Source organism: Vulpes lagopus, chromosome 6, assembly GCF_018345385.1.
Source record: "Vulpes lagopus strain Blue_001 chromosome 6, ASM1834538v1, whole genome shotgun sequence".
NCBI lineage: Eukaryota > Metazoa > Chordata > Mammalia > Carnivora > Canidae > Vulpes > Vulpes lagopus.
Window position 1 is genome coordinate 86,311,487 of NC_054829.1, and position 13,188 is coordinate 86,324,674.

Consider the following 13,188-nt stretch of genomic DNA (forward strand, 5'->3'; position numbering starts at 1 on the left):
TCAAACTATTTGAAACAGATTCAGCAATTAATACTTTACCATATTGTCCTTAAGTAAATGTGTGCATGTATATATTTATGCTGAATTAGAGGTTTCAGCCCTAGCAAGTTCATGCATTTCCCAGGACATTTTCCAACACTAATATCATGTTAACAGCTAAGAAACATTTTCAACAAACATCTCATATTCAGTTCATGGCAAAATTTCTGTAATTGTCCCTGAAGGGTCAATTTTGCAAACCAAGATTCAGTTAAGTTTCATGCATAACATTAGTCATTATATTAGGAAAAAAAACTTTTAAAAAATATGATGTCCTCTTGTTTCCCAAAGTGTCCTTCAATTCATTCCTCCAACTCCTTTATTTCCTGCAAACTAGGTTAGATCTTAGAAGATTATATTTGGCAGGACCCCACAGGGGATGTAGTATGCTTCACATTGTGTTCTATCAGGAGGCACCTGAAATTGTTAGTGATGCTAACTTTGAACGTTTAGTTAAGATGCGACCCCTGAAATGCTGTGGTGAATATGGGCTTTTCCATGACCCAACAGCTTCTGACACTTAGTGATTTTAGTATGCATTGACAAGCCATTCCTTTAGCAGTCCCGGGTATTATGTTTAAAGAATGCAAAGGGAAAAAAGAAATCACCTAATTCTTTAGGTGGAAAACAGTGTCTTCTGATGTTTTCATTCACATTTTATCCCCGTGGCACTCTTTTTTTCCCCATCACATACCAAGGCGCCATTCGCAGCATGTGGGTTATATGGCCAATACCCTGAGACCCAGATCAAATGCCCCAAACAGTAGACACGGGGAAGGTTTTCACCTAAATCATGGCATGAATTCACCAGCAGGAAGGGTTCTCTTAAGGAAGAGAGAGGATGCTGAGCAGCAAAAAAAGAACAGATGATTCCCTTCCGGGCTATTCATCTTTTTCCTTTTGATTTCTGTATTCAAGATATTAATCTCTTAGGTTAGAAAGGTTTCTCTCAAATTATCTTTTGCTTTTCGGTTTTTATTATGGCACTTTTAAATAAAGTTTGTTTTTGCTTTATGTAGGCCAACCTCTGCCAGTGTGTGTGCACTTTCTGCCGGTGGTGCCCTGCGGCGCACCCGGGCCGTCCCTCCTGGAGCAGAGCAGCTGCGTCCCGGCGGCAGCTCCAAGGTAAGCAGTCCTCGCCCTTTGTGTGCTGCTCAGTCTTTGTACCGGCAAGTATTTGGGCACTTGGGAGCCTGAATTTCTTAAATAGGTATTTGTTCACTATTTGCCAGGTGGTTGGAAATGTAAATTGTCACACCCAGGCTACTTTTCCTTAGGACATCTAGGTGTTTAGAGTCCTCCAGTCCATTCTCAATGACTTTGAAGCCCAATGGGTCTTTACCGTAACATAATCCGAGGTTTATCTGCTGCTACTTTGGCTGTGCTTGGTTGGATAAATGTACCCGTCTCGTCTGTTTTGTCTTAGAGCAGGACCGTGTCAGGGTTTGTGGTTTCCCTGTAGACCACACTACGCCGAAAGCAAGACTGTAGTGAGACATCAAGGCTCTGATAATAAAGACCTGTGCCTTTGAACAGACTAGAGGGTGGACCTGGAATACTTTCTAAACAGACAATTCTATTTTAGCTTCAAAAGACCATGTGCCTGCCCTGGATAAGTGCTGTAAATCACCCTTCTCTATTACTAGGGCCCAGTCCTAACTTCTCATTTACCTTACTTCATGGGGAGGCAGTGAAAACAATTATGGGTTTGTAGCTCTCTACTGCTAAATATTCCTATAAACGGTCATCTAAGCAACAGTACACACACAAACAGGAGCACACACACATATTTTTCTACAGGTATATACACTCTTGGCTATGAAAAATGAGTTGTACTCAGCTGCATGGGTTTTGGAAATATGTCTTCAGTTGAACTATTTGACTCCCTGCTTTTCCATCTTTGTCCTGCAGTTTTTGAAGAAACTCTTCCTGCAGGTAGGACTTGGCACCTGGGATTACAACTGAGGACTTGCCAAGTATCTTAAGGAGGAAGTCTGTGATATGCTAGAGTGGCTTGCAGAGCTTCCCGAACCTACATTGATTAATGCAAATCATTTGGGATTTTTTGTTAAAATCTTGTTTTTAACTGATTCACAAATCAGTTCACAAACCTGGACTAGGCTGTTGATTGCTATTTGAAGGAAAATCAAATGACATAAAAGCATGCAGAATAAAAATTGCAAGGGCAAACATACTTCATCCCTTTCCCTCCAGAGTTAATAGCCATAAAGTTTGGTGCATCTCCTTCCAGAACATTTATTGTGCAATTATACCTTGTTTTTAAACATAAATGTGGAATATTCCATATTCTGACTCTTTTCACTTTATATCAGTCTTCTTTATGGTAATCCTATTTTGGCTGCAAACTACTGCATAATAAGGATATATCACCCTTGATGTAAACATTCTTGCATTATGCATACAGGCCTTCCCTGTAACCTCCCCCCCCCCCCCCCGCCATTATTCTGTTACAAACAGTGCTATACTGAGGATTGTTTTTTTTTAAAGGAATCCTGATACCACATCATGTTGCATTCTTTTAAGTATTTTTACAGGATAAATTTTTGTAAGGGGGATATGAGTCAAAAGATAAGTCAAGTTTAAAATTTTTTATGTTAAACCACTTCTCCCAAAAAGCTCTCATACCAACTGTGGATGGGCATACATTTTTTCCCATTTATGTATTTATTATGCTAAGTGTATTCTTTTTTTTAAATTATTTATTCATGAGAGAAACAGAGGCAGAGACACAGGCAGAGGGAGAAGCAGGCTTCATGCAGGGAGCCTGATGTGGGACTTGATCCTGGAACTCCAGGATCACGCCCTGAGCCGAAGGGAGGCGCCCAACCACTCAGGCTCAGGTTGAGCCACTCAGGCGTCCCTGATAAGTGTATTATTTAATCCTTTCCCCCACTCCTCCCCTCTGGTAACCATCAGCTTGTTCTCTGTAGTTAAGAGGCTGTTTCTTGGTTTGTCTCTCTTTTTCCCCTCATTTATTTTAGTTCTTAAATTCCACGTATGAGTAAGATCATACATACGGCATTTGTCTTTCTCTGACATTTCATTTAGCATTATGCTCTCTAGCTCTAGCCGTGTTGCAAATGGCAAGATTTCATTCTTTTCTATGGCTAAATAATACTCTCTTGTTGTATATAACACATCTTCTTTATCCATTCATCTATCAGTGGATACTTAGGATGCTTCTATCGTTTGGCTATTGTAAATCAGGCTGCTCGAAACATAGAACTGCATATATCCCTTTGATGAGTGTTTTTGTATTTTGGGAGTAAATAACCCAGTAGTGAGATTGCTGGATCATAGGATAGTCCTATTTCTAACTTTCTGAGAAACCTCCATACTGTTTTCCACAGTGGCTATACCAGTTTGCATTCCCACTAACAGTGCAAAAGGATTCCTTTTTCTCCACATCCTTGCCAACACTTGTTATTTCTTGTGTTTTTGATTTTAGCCATTCTGAGAGTAATGAGGTAGCACCTCATTGTAGTTTTGCTTTGCATTTTCATGATGATGAGTGGTGTTGAGCATCTTTTCATATGTCTGTCTTCTTTGGAGAAATGTCTGTTCATATCTTCTGCCCATTTTTAATTGGATTATTCATTTTTTTGGATGCCGAGTTGTGTAAGTTCTTTATATATTTTGGAGTACCTTTATCAGAGAAGTCACTTGCAAATATCTTCTCCCATTCAGTAGGTTGCCTTTTAGTTTTGTTTCCTTTTGCGGTGCAGAAGCTTTTTATTTTGATGTAGTCCCAATAGTTTTTGTTTTTATCTCCCTTGCCTCAGGAGACATAGCTAGAAAAATGTTGCTATGGTCAATGTCAGAGAAATTAACTGCCTGTCTTCTCTTCAAGGATTTCTATTTCAGGTTTCACAGTTTGGTCTTTAATCCATTTTGAGTTTGTTTTTGTGCATAGTGAAAGTGGTCTAGTTTCATTCTTTGGCATGTGACTGTCCGGTTTTCCGAACACCATTTGTTGAAGAGACTCTTTTTTCCATTGTATATTCTTTCCTCCTTTATTGATTAAGATTAATGAACCATATAATTGTGGGCTCATTTCTCGGTTTTCTCTTCTATTCCATTGATCTGTGTGTCTATTTTTATGCTAGTACCATACTGTTTTAATTACCACCACTTTGTAATATTTTTCTTTTTCCAGATTGCTTTGGCTATCCAGGGTCTTTTGTGGTTCCATACAAATTTGAGGATTGTTTGTTCTAGCTCTGTGAAAAATGCTGCTGGTGTTTTGATAGGGATTGCATTAAATCTGTAGATTGCTTTGAGTAATATAGACATTTTAATAGTATTTGTTCTTCCAACATATGAGCATGGAATGTCTTTCAATTTCTTTGTGTCATCTTCAGTTTCATTCATCAGTAGTCAGTGTTTTAGAGGGTTTTTTTTTCTTTTTTTAATCAGTTTGCAGAATATAGGTCTTTCACCTTCTTAGTTAAGTTTACTCCTAGGTATTGTATTCTTTTTGATACAATTGTAAGTAAGGATTGTTTTCGTAATTTCTCTATCTGCTGCTTCATTATTAGTGCATAAGAATGCAACAGATTGCATTTTATGTTGATTTTGTATCCTGTGACTTTACTGAATTCACTGATTGGCTCTAGTAGTTCTTTGGTGGAGTCTTCAGGCTTTTCTATACATAATATCCTGTTATCTGCATATAGTGAGTCGTCTTTACCAATTTGGATGCCTTTTATTTCTTTTTGTTATCTGATTGCTATGGGTAGCAGTAGTATAGCATAGTACTTCCAGTACTATGTTGAATAAAAGTGGTGAGAGTGGACATCCTTGTCCCGCTCTGACCTTAGGGGAAAGGCTCTCAGTTTTTCACCATTGAGTATGATATTAGCTGTAGGTTTTTTCAGTAAGGCCTATATCAGGTTGGGCATACATCCTTGCCAGCTTTGAATACAGTATGAAAAACCTTATACAATTCACACTTCTCTGACAAATGAAGTTGACCATTTTGTCACAGATTTATTGGCCCTTTGTTTCTGGTTCCATGGAATGCCTATTCCTGTGCGTAGCGCATTTCCTATGAGGTTATCTTTTTTTCTAATTTGTAAATTAAGAAACCTGGACTAGGCTGTTGATTGCCTCTAACCCACTGCATGACTCTTCCCAAGTTTGCTCCATGGCTTGCACCTCAGAAAACATCATCCATGAGCTGCTTACAATTCCCATTTCCTTTTTTCCAATGCTGTAGGAGGCAGTGATCAGTCCCTAAGTAAGTAAACTACATGCACATCATTGACATAGGAATTGAAGGTCCATTAATCTTTAAAACCTATTACTTGTATAAGCAAATGATATTCATCCTTGATAAATCGAAAACTGTGAAATATTGGTAGTTTTGAAGCCCAGTGGATGTACAGAATGAATTTCACCATAGGTTTCTTTCTTTCTTTCTTTCTTTCTTTTCTTTCTTTTCTTTCTTTTCTTTCTTTCTTTTTTTTACAGGTTTCTTTATGGCCTGCAGAGATCAAATCTAAAATGCATCACAGCTCAGTCCCAAGCCTTACTTGACTATAGTCCTATTAATCTGATATTTGCTTATTTTAAATTAAGGTGAAAGAACAAGGGAAGACTGATTTCTTATCCCTATGAAGTTTACTTCTGTCCATTCAGTGGCCTGAGTGATTGGTTTGTGTCTAGTGACACACTTGAGTGTTTTAATACAAAGCATAGGTCAGGGTGACTAGCTTCTGGACAGCATGTCTCTTTTCCATCCAGGTGACAGGTAACTTCAGATCTGTCACTTTCCCAGTCTGACAGCCATTGTCCTTGCCTCCAGCCGGTCCTAATATAGATGCTATTATAAAACTAACACCCTGTGGCTAGCTCCCTTGTTCAGACTGAGTTATTTCAGGCTTCACAGCATGGCATAAGCCAGTTTATCTAGTAGGCCTCTTGTGCCTATATATCTGTCCTAAATTACTCAGAGCAAAATGGAGCTACTCAGCCTTTCCCCTTTTCATTTACTACATCCATGATACATCCCCATCCCTACAGCACAGTAGACCTAGAAAATGGAAAAATGCGGAAGGGGAAAGGAATGTGTGTTAAACCACGTGTACTGTATAGTTTCCATAGTCTATATTTTTAAAATTACCTTTCACATTAGTCATTATCATGCTTTATAGATGATAAAACTTAAAGATGAGTGAGTTATGATCAAGCAGCTAATAAAAGGTGAAACCCAGATTATGATACAGATTTGTCTGACTTTTCATTATAAAGGATTTTGCTTATGAAAGTAAACTGAGGAAATGCACCTTTATAAGTATTTTTTTTTTAAAGATTATTTATGAGAGAGAGCACATGCATACAGAGTGGGAGGGAGAGGGAAGGACCAGGACAGGCAGACTCAATGCTAAGTTCAGAGCCCAACGTGGGGCTCAATCTCAGGACCCTGAGATCATGACCTGAGGTGAAACCGAGAATCAGGCACTTAACCAGCTGAGCCACCAGACACCCTAATATAAGCTGTTTTTTTAAAAATAAGCTGTTTTAATTTCATCTACAACCAGTATCCTCACTCTGTTTTAACATTTAACCACTTTGGGATTACCACTAGAGACAATTCATAAAATAGGATTATGGGTAGGAATTAGAGAGGTTTTATAAAACAGAATTTGAGAAGGAAATCCTGAGAATCTGCAGATACTAAACAACGACTAGCACAGTGGGGGATTTTCCAAGTCTGATGTTACTTTATATATGCCTTGTAGATTTTCTCCATTTACTAGTACTAGCCACCTAGATACAAGTATACCTCGAGGGCTTGCTGCAATTGACAAGTTTTTTTCTTTTTATGGGGACATGGATTGTTTAATGAAGTATAGTTAAAAAGTACACCTCAGTGATAAGCCTTTAAAAAAACAAGCATAAAACAAAAGTTCTAAAGTCACGAACAATGCAAAGTAAGCTTTAAAGGTTAAAATCCCAGCAAATATGAAATAACCGAAACAGGCAACAGCATGATTCCCCCACCCCCACCCCACTGCACCCCCCGGGCCCTCCAAGTTGGAGAATAGTGGGACCAAATAAAACTTTAGCTCAGAAAAAAAAACCCAAAAAACAAAAAAACAAAAAAAAACTTTAGGTCAGAAACGTATGACTTTGAAGACTGAATGCCTTGGCCCTGCAGAACGCTTCTCACGTTCACAGTTACAGTGTCTAGGAAAAACAACCAGAAGCCAAAAACAATAATCATCCTCTACCTTGTGCAAGTCACCTGAATGTCTGGTACTATTTCCTCACCTGTGACAGAAAGGCCATCCTAAAGTCTATGAAGTGAAAAATGTTAATATATTTGTTAAATGTGATGGGTTAAAATTTAGAGATACACAGAATTTACTAAAAAGACTACTGTCCTTGGGGCGGCCCCAGTGGCTCAGCGGTTTAGCACCGCCTTTGGCCCAGGGCATAGTCCTGGGGTCCCGGGATCAAGTCCCCCGTCGGGCTCCCTGCACGGAGCCTGCTTCTCCCTCTGCCTGTGTCTCTGCCTCTCTCTGTGTGTCTCTCATGAATAAATAAATAAAATTTTTTTTTTTTTTTTAAAAAAGAGGGGATCTCCGGGTGGTTCAGTGGTTTGGTGCCTGCCTTCGGCCCTGGGCGTGATCCTGGAGACCCGGGATCAAGTCCCTCATTGGGCTCCCTGCACGGAGCCTGCTTCTCCCTCTGCCTGTGACTCTGCCTCTCTCTTTCTGTTTCTCATGAATAAATAAATAAAATCTTAAAAGACCACTGTCCTTCAAAATCATCTTGTGGATGGCAGTTGTACACACGTGTGAGAATTGTTCCAAACAGAGGCAGAACACTTTAAAGTTGTTTGCAAGACTAGATGGGCAAACAAGCATATTTATTTTATGGTAGTTTTTCTGGGAAGAGCTAAATAATACTACCCATTAGACTTGGCTCTGAAACACCCAATTTTCAAAAAGCAGCAGAAAAAAAATTCCCTATTGAATAATTCCAGTATCTCCTTATGTTTGTTTTGGCGATAATGGCAGCATCGCTGGATTAATCAAAATTTCCACATATTCTTTATATATGGCAATATTCATTGCCGCAACATTTTTTTTTTTAAAGATTTTATTTATTCATGAGAGAGGCAGAGACACAGGCAGAGGGAGAAGCAAGGTCCGTGCAGGGAGCCCGATGCGGGACTTGATCCCGAGTTTCCAGGATCAGGCCCTGGGCTGAAGCCGGCACCAAACCGCTGAGCCACCTGGGCTGCCCTGCAGCAACATTTTTAAAGTTCTAATACATGTTTAAAAATTCTTTTAATTTTCCCTTCTATCTAGTGTTTAAGCTAAAGTTGAGTAGACTTCCTCCTATCCTAAATGTTATACCCTTATATCCAACCTCAATTGGGAACATAAGAGAATTCAACTATATTTACTATGAAGTATAATTATTGTGTACAAAAATGTCACTCAGGGGTGGCTTGGCCTCTCTTCTTGCCTCCCTTTGACTGGAGCAGGGACTCAACCACAGGGAGGCCCATCCATTATATTCTGTACTATGCTGTGCTCAGGCATTTGTGTATGCCTATGTATTTATGTACATATACACACAAATGAATATCCATGATCATTTAATGGACATATAAGGATAGTAAAATGTATTGTTAGCACAAGGCACTTACCTCAAACACAGGAACTTAGGGAAATTTCACATATGGACACTTTGTTGGGAAAAAAAAAAAAAGGTGAGATATCCTGTTGTACTAAAGCAAATGTTGTAGGTTCTTACATTATACCATTAAATGTTTGGTTCTACTTCCCTAATTTCCTGAAGCTACATCTTTCATTACTTACCAAATATACATTCCTGTAAGTAAATCCCTTGCCGGGTTCCTTCCTTGGCCCAATTTCTTTGCTATTTTTAATGCCCATAGTTGCTCTCTCCTTTCAGCAGAGCCTAGGAGCCTGGGGTCAACTGAGACCCATTCTCCTAAAACTTTACAACTCTCTACAGGCATATTTACAGAGTGTTACCTGAAAATGCCAAGGAGCCAGCAGACATTCCATTGGTGTGCAATTCATTAAAAAGAATTTACATTCATTCCACTAGTAAGAATTATTTACTGCTTCAGCTTGAAAGGATGTGGTAGGTTTGAGTCAACAAAACTGTCTCTAGCCTCTTCCTCCCCTTATTCATAGGCATTAGCCACTCCACAGGTGTAAACCCATACACCAGAAGATCTGTGTGCATCAAGTGGAGGAGATCTGAAGCGCAAGAGCTTAGAGTTTGGACTATAAAGTACCTCTGGGGATTAAGTAAAGGCCACAGCCAAGAGCCAGCTCCTGAGGATTATTATTAGCGGTAATGAGGAAAACATTTTGAACCTGGGCCTCAAATCGCACTTGGTGTGCTAAGCAGTGCAGGCACAACATGACATGAATGTAAATTTTAACAAGTTTTAGCTTTAGGCTTCTCATTACTGCCCTTATTCCAACTGTAATGTGCAGAATGCACCACCAGAGAGCAATCATTTCCCTTAGGAAAAAATACATGGATTTAAAACCACAAGAAGGTACCACTTCCACCCAGTAGAATGGCTGTAACCAAAAATACAATATACAGTGTTGGAGAGGATGGAAAGAAACCAGAAACCTCCTACTGTATGGATGGGAATATAATAGAGTACAGCCACTGTGGATACGTTTGGTAGTTTCTTAAAAACTATTACCATACAACCCAACAATTCCAGTTGTATGAAGATAAATGAAAACACATTCATGTTAAGATATGCTCATGAACATTCATGGCAGTGTGAAAATAAAGAACAAATGGAGACCAGCCTTGAAAATTCTCTGAACAGACAAAACCAATTTAGTCAGACAAACAAAGCTTAATTAAGCTTATTTTGCAAGACTAACTTGACCTGGGTCACTTCTTGCTTATGCCTCTGAAAGTCATACACAAAGTTGAGCAGATTCCAAAGTTCGTAGGAGGCAGCACACTGACCAATTCCCTATCATTTAAGAACATTTTAATATAACCAAACGCTGTGAAGAATAAACAGCTACTGCTTTCTCACTATCGTAGCTGCTTGCTAACAAATATTCCTCTGAGCTTCATCCCATGTTTTGGTGTGAGTGTTCCCAGTGTGTGTACAATAAACTTCCTAATCAGTACTTTGGTGACTGGTTTTGCTTCTGTTATTTCTGAACTTTTGACATCTCATGGCAACAGAAGTGGGATCCAAAGAAGAACCTGAATGTCTCCAAGGCCAGTGAACAAATAGGTGCTGGTACCCACAAAGTCCACTGAACTCCCTGCTTCCTCACTAACCCTGGAATTGGAGGGTAAATCTCTTCGGGACCTCAGCTGTGCTGTGTATTTTGAGCACTTCAACTTTATAGCACCCCCATGCAGTTTGCTTGTTGGAGCTCCTTGGTGAGTCATTCTGTTCTGTCCAAAGTGAATGGGGTGGGGTGGAATGTGACTCCCTGTGTTTTGTAACAGTTGCTGGAAAACAGAGCCTCTCTACTTAGACATTTAATTCATTTAAAGAAAAATGAAGTGTTTTATCAGGTATACTCTCAGAAATATAGGAATGAACCCAGATGTTTTTCAAGGTCATATAATCTGAGATAATCCTAGATACGTAAAAGCTAATTTAAGTTTGCTAGTTTAATAAAATCAAGTATGTCTTCAAAGTTTGCCAAAAAGAAAAACAGGATGATTAGTTGTTCAATGCCTAATCCAAGCATCAGTGTTCAAAGCACTAACTTGAAGTTTATATTAATTTTAACTGAATAATGGATATTCATTGAATATCTAAATCATTTCCAAACTTACATTTAGCATTTAATGTTTATCTATCTTTGGCTTTTTAATTTTATCCACAGGGAGATAAAAGATATTTGGATCCATTAATTAACATGGTGCCACATCAAAAAATCTATCAGGAAAAATATACTTCTAGAAGTTATGAGATATATTTATAAATTTGCCAACACAATTGCTTTTTTCTTAGTTTTAATTAGGAATTAAAGATTCTAATAGCTACGAATTCTAATACATGTAATTAAAACTATTAGAAATAATAGGGCTAAAAAAACCAACTGTAGATGAAAAGTAGGTAAGGAGGGGCACCTGGGTGGCTCAGTTAAGCATCCAACTCCTGATCTCAGCCCAGGTCTTGATCTCAGGGTCATTCGTTCAAGCCCCCATGTTGGGCTCCACACTGGGCATGGAGCCTACTTTAAAAAAAAAAAAAAAGTAAGAAAAATAATGTGGTTTTGGGTAAGGAAAGACATGAAGACTTTTGGGTTTTTGTCTTTTTAGGGAAAAAACAGTAATTTTGTCCTGAAGTAAAATAATTGTTCACAAGCAGAAAGGAAAAAGGACAAAACCTAATTGGATATAGAAAGTTAGAGGGTTTGTGAAAAGGGAAACTTGAGAAAGGAATGTTATGTGTGATCAAGCCCACCCAGGCTAGAATGGATTTAAGTTTTTAAAAGAAATTTATTTACTTATTTATTTATTTATAATTTTATTTATTCATGAGAGGCAGAGACACAGGCAGAAGGAGAAGCAGGCTCCATGCAGGAGCCCGATGTGGGACTCGATCCCGGGTCTTCAGGATCAGGCCCTGGGCTGAAGGTGACACTAAACCGCTGAGCCACCCGGGATGCCCTAAAAAAGACCTTTAATATCAAAAGTAAACTGATGCAAAATTAAAATTTGGTTCCCTCTCTATTAAAAGAACCAAGTTTTTTTCTTAGATTATTGGTCTGCTTTTAATAAGAAATTGTAAACAAAGTTTTTTGTTTACCTTTATTTTAATTTGCCTAGGAAACACAGATCTGTGTCTTACGAAAATATTTCCTGTGCTTCAAGCCTTTGAGTCTTCTTTAAAAAAACTGAGTTTTTTTTACAACTGAAACTTTCTGTTTGCCTTTGAAATCTTTTGTTGCTTTGGTTGAATGGGTAACTAAGTATTGTTTCCCAGAGACCAATGATTGTATCAGATCAGATGTTTTAAATCTTTTGACATTTTTTGGGACTCCTGGGTGGCTCAGCAGTTTGAGTGTCTGCCTTTGGCTCAGGTCGTGATCCTGGAGGCCTGGGATCAAGCCCTGCATCAGGCTCCCTGCTAGGAGCCTGCTTCTCCCTCTGCCTGTGTCTCTGTCTCTCTGTGTCTCATGAATAAATGAATTAAAATCTTAAAAAGAAATCTTTTGACATTTTTAACTAACTGCCCCAAATCAAACTCTGAATTAAGAAGAGAAGTATTAATTTATTTAGGCTTATTTGATATATTAAACTGCATGGGAAACATCAAATAATTTGTAATTGCTTAACCTAGATCATATTTCTGGGATATATAGGTCATTAAAATTCAAATTATAAGATCTTTAAGAATTTCATGTGTTGGTATAGTATTATCATAGTTCCAAGTATGATCTTAAAATATTGTGGATCATAAAAAATAACCAAATTTGTCAGTTGTATCATTTTGGGGGTGTAAATATGGGAACTCTTATGGGATGTTTTTAAAAAGTGTCTTTTTTAAGTCTTTTGCCACTTACAGACATTAGTTGTTTTACTCTGATGGTTTTGCAAAAGTATTCCTGCAAAAATGCTTCATTTTGAAAGAAATTCATGTGAAAGATCTTGACAATTACTCAAAGATGCAGGCTTCTAACAACTTCATAACACTGAACTGGGTAAGAATTTCTAAAGCTCTAATGGAAAACTGATTCATAAAGCCGCTAACCCAAGATGAAACAAAAGAATTACATACAACTAAATTGAACTTATGAAGATGATTAGAATTTTTATGACTTCATTTAAAATACTGTTGGTTCCTTAATGTTTTTCTGATTTTTTTTTAAAGATTTATTTATTTATTCATGAGAGACACACACAGAGAGAGAGGCAGAGACACAGGCAGAGGGAGAAGCAGGCTCCACGCAGGGAGCCCGACGTGGGACTCGATCCCGGATCTCCGGGATCACACCCTGGGCTGAAGGCAGGCGCCAAACCTCAGCCACCCGGGGATCCCTGTCGTTTAGATTTAAAGGATCACTTTCTCTCCTCTCTTAAGCTATCTATAACTTACAGCAATTTGGTAAAGTGTATATTTGCAACAAA

At 38.4% G+C, this 13,188-nt stretch overlaps 1 protein-coding gene across 1 annotated transcript in view; it reads left to right on the forward strand.

Annotated features, from left to right (window-relative positions):
- AFF1 (AF4/FMR2 family member 1) overlaps positions 1-13,188 on the forward strand; it is a 217,855-nt gene that overhangs the window by 202,869 nt on the left and 1,798 nt on the right. The window contains exons 22-23 of the transcript XR_005988428.1: positions 1,059-1,164; positions 9,243-10,482. The gene's annotated coding sequence lies outside the window, so the exon portion shown is untranslated. The remainder of the gene's footprint in view (positions 1-1,058; positions 1,165-9,242; positions 10,483-13,188) is intronic.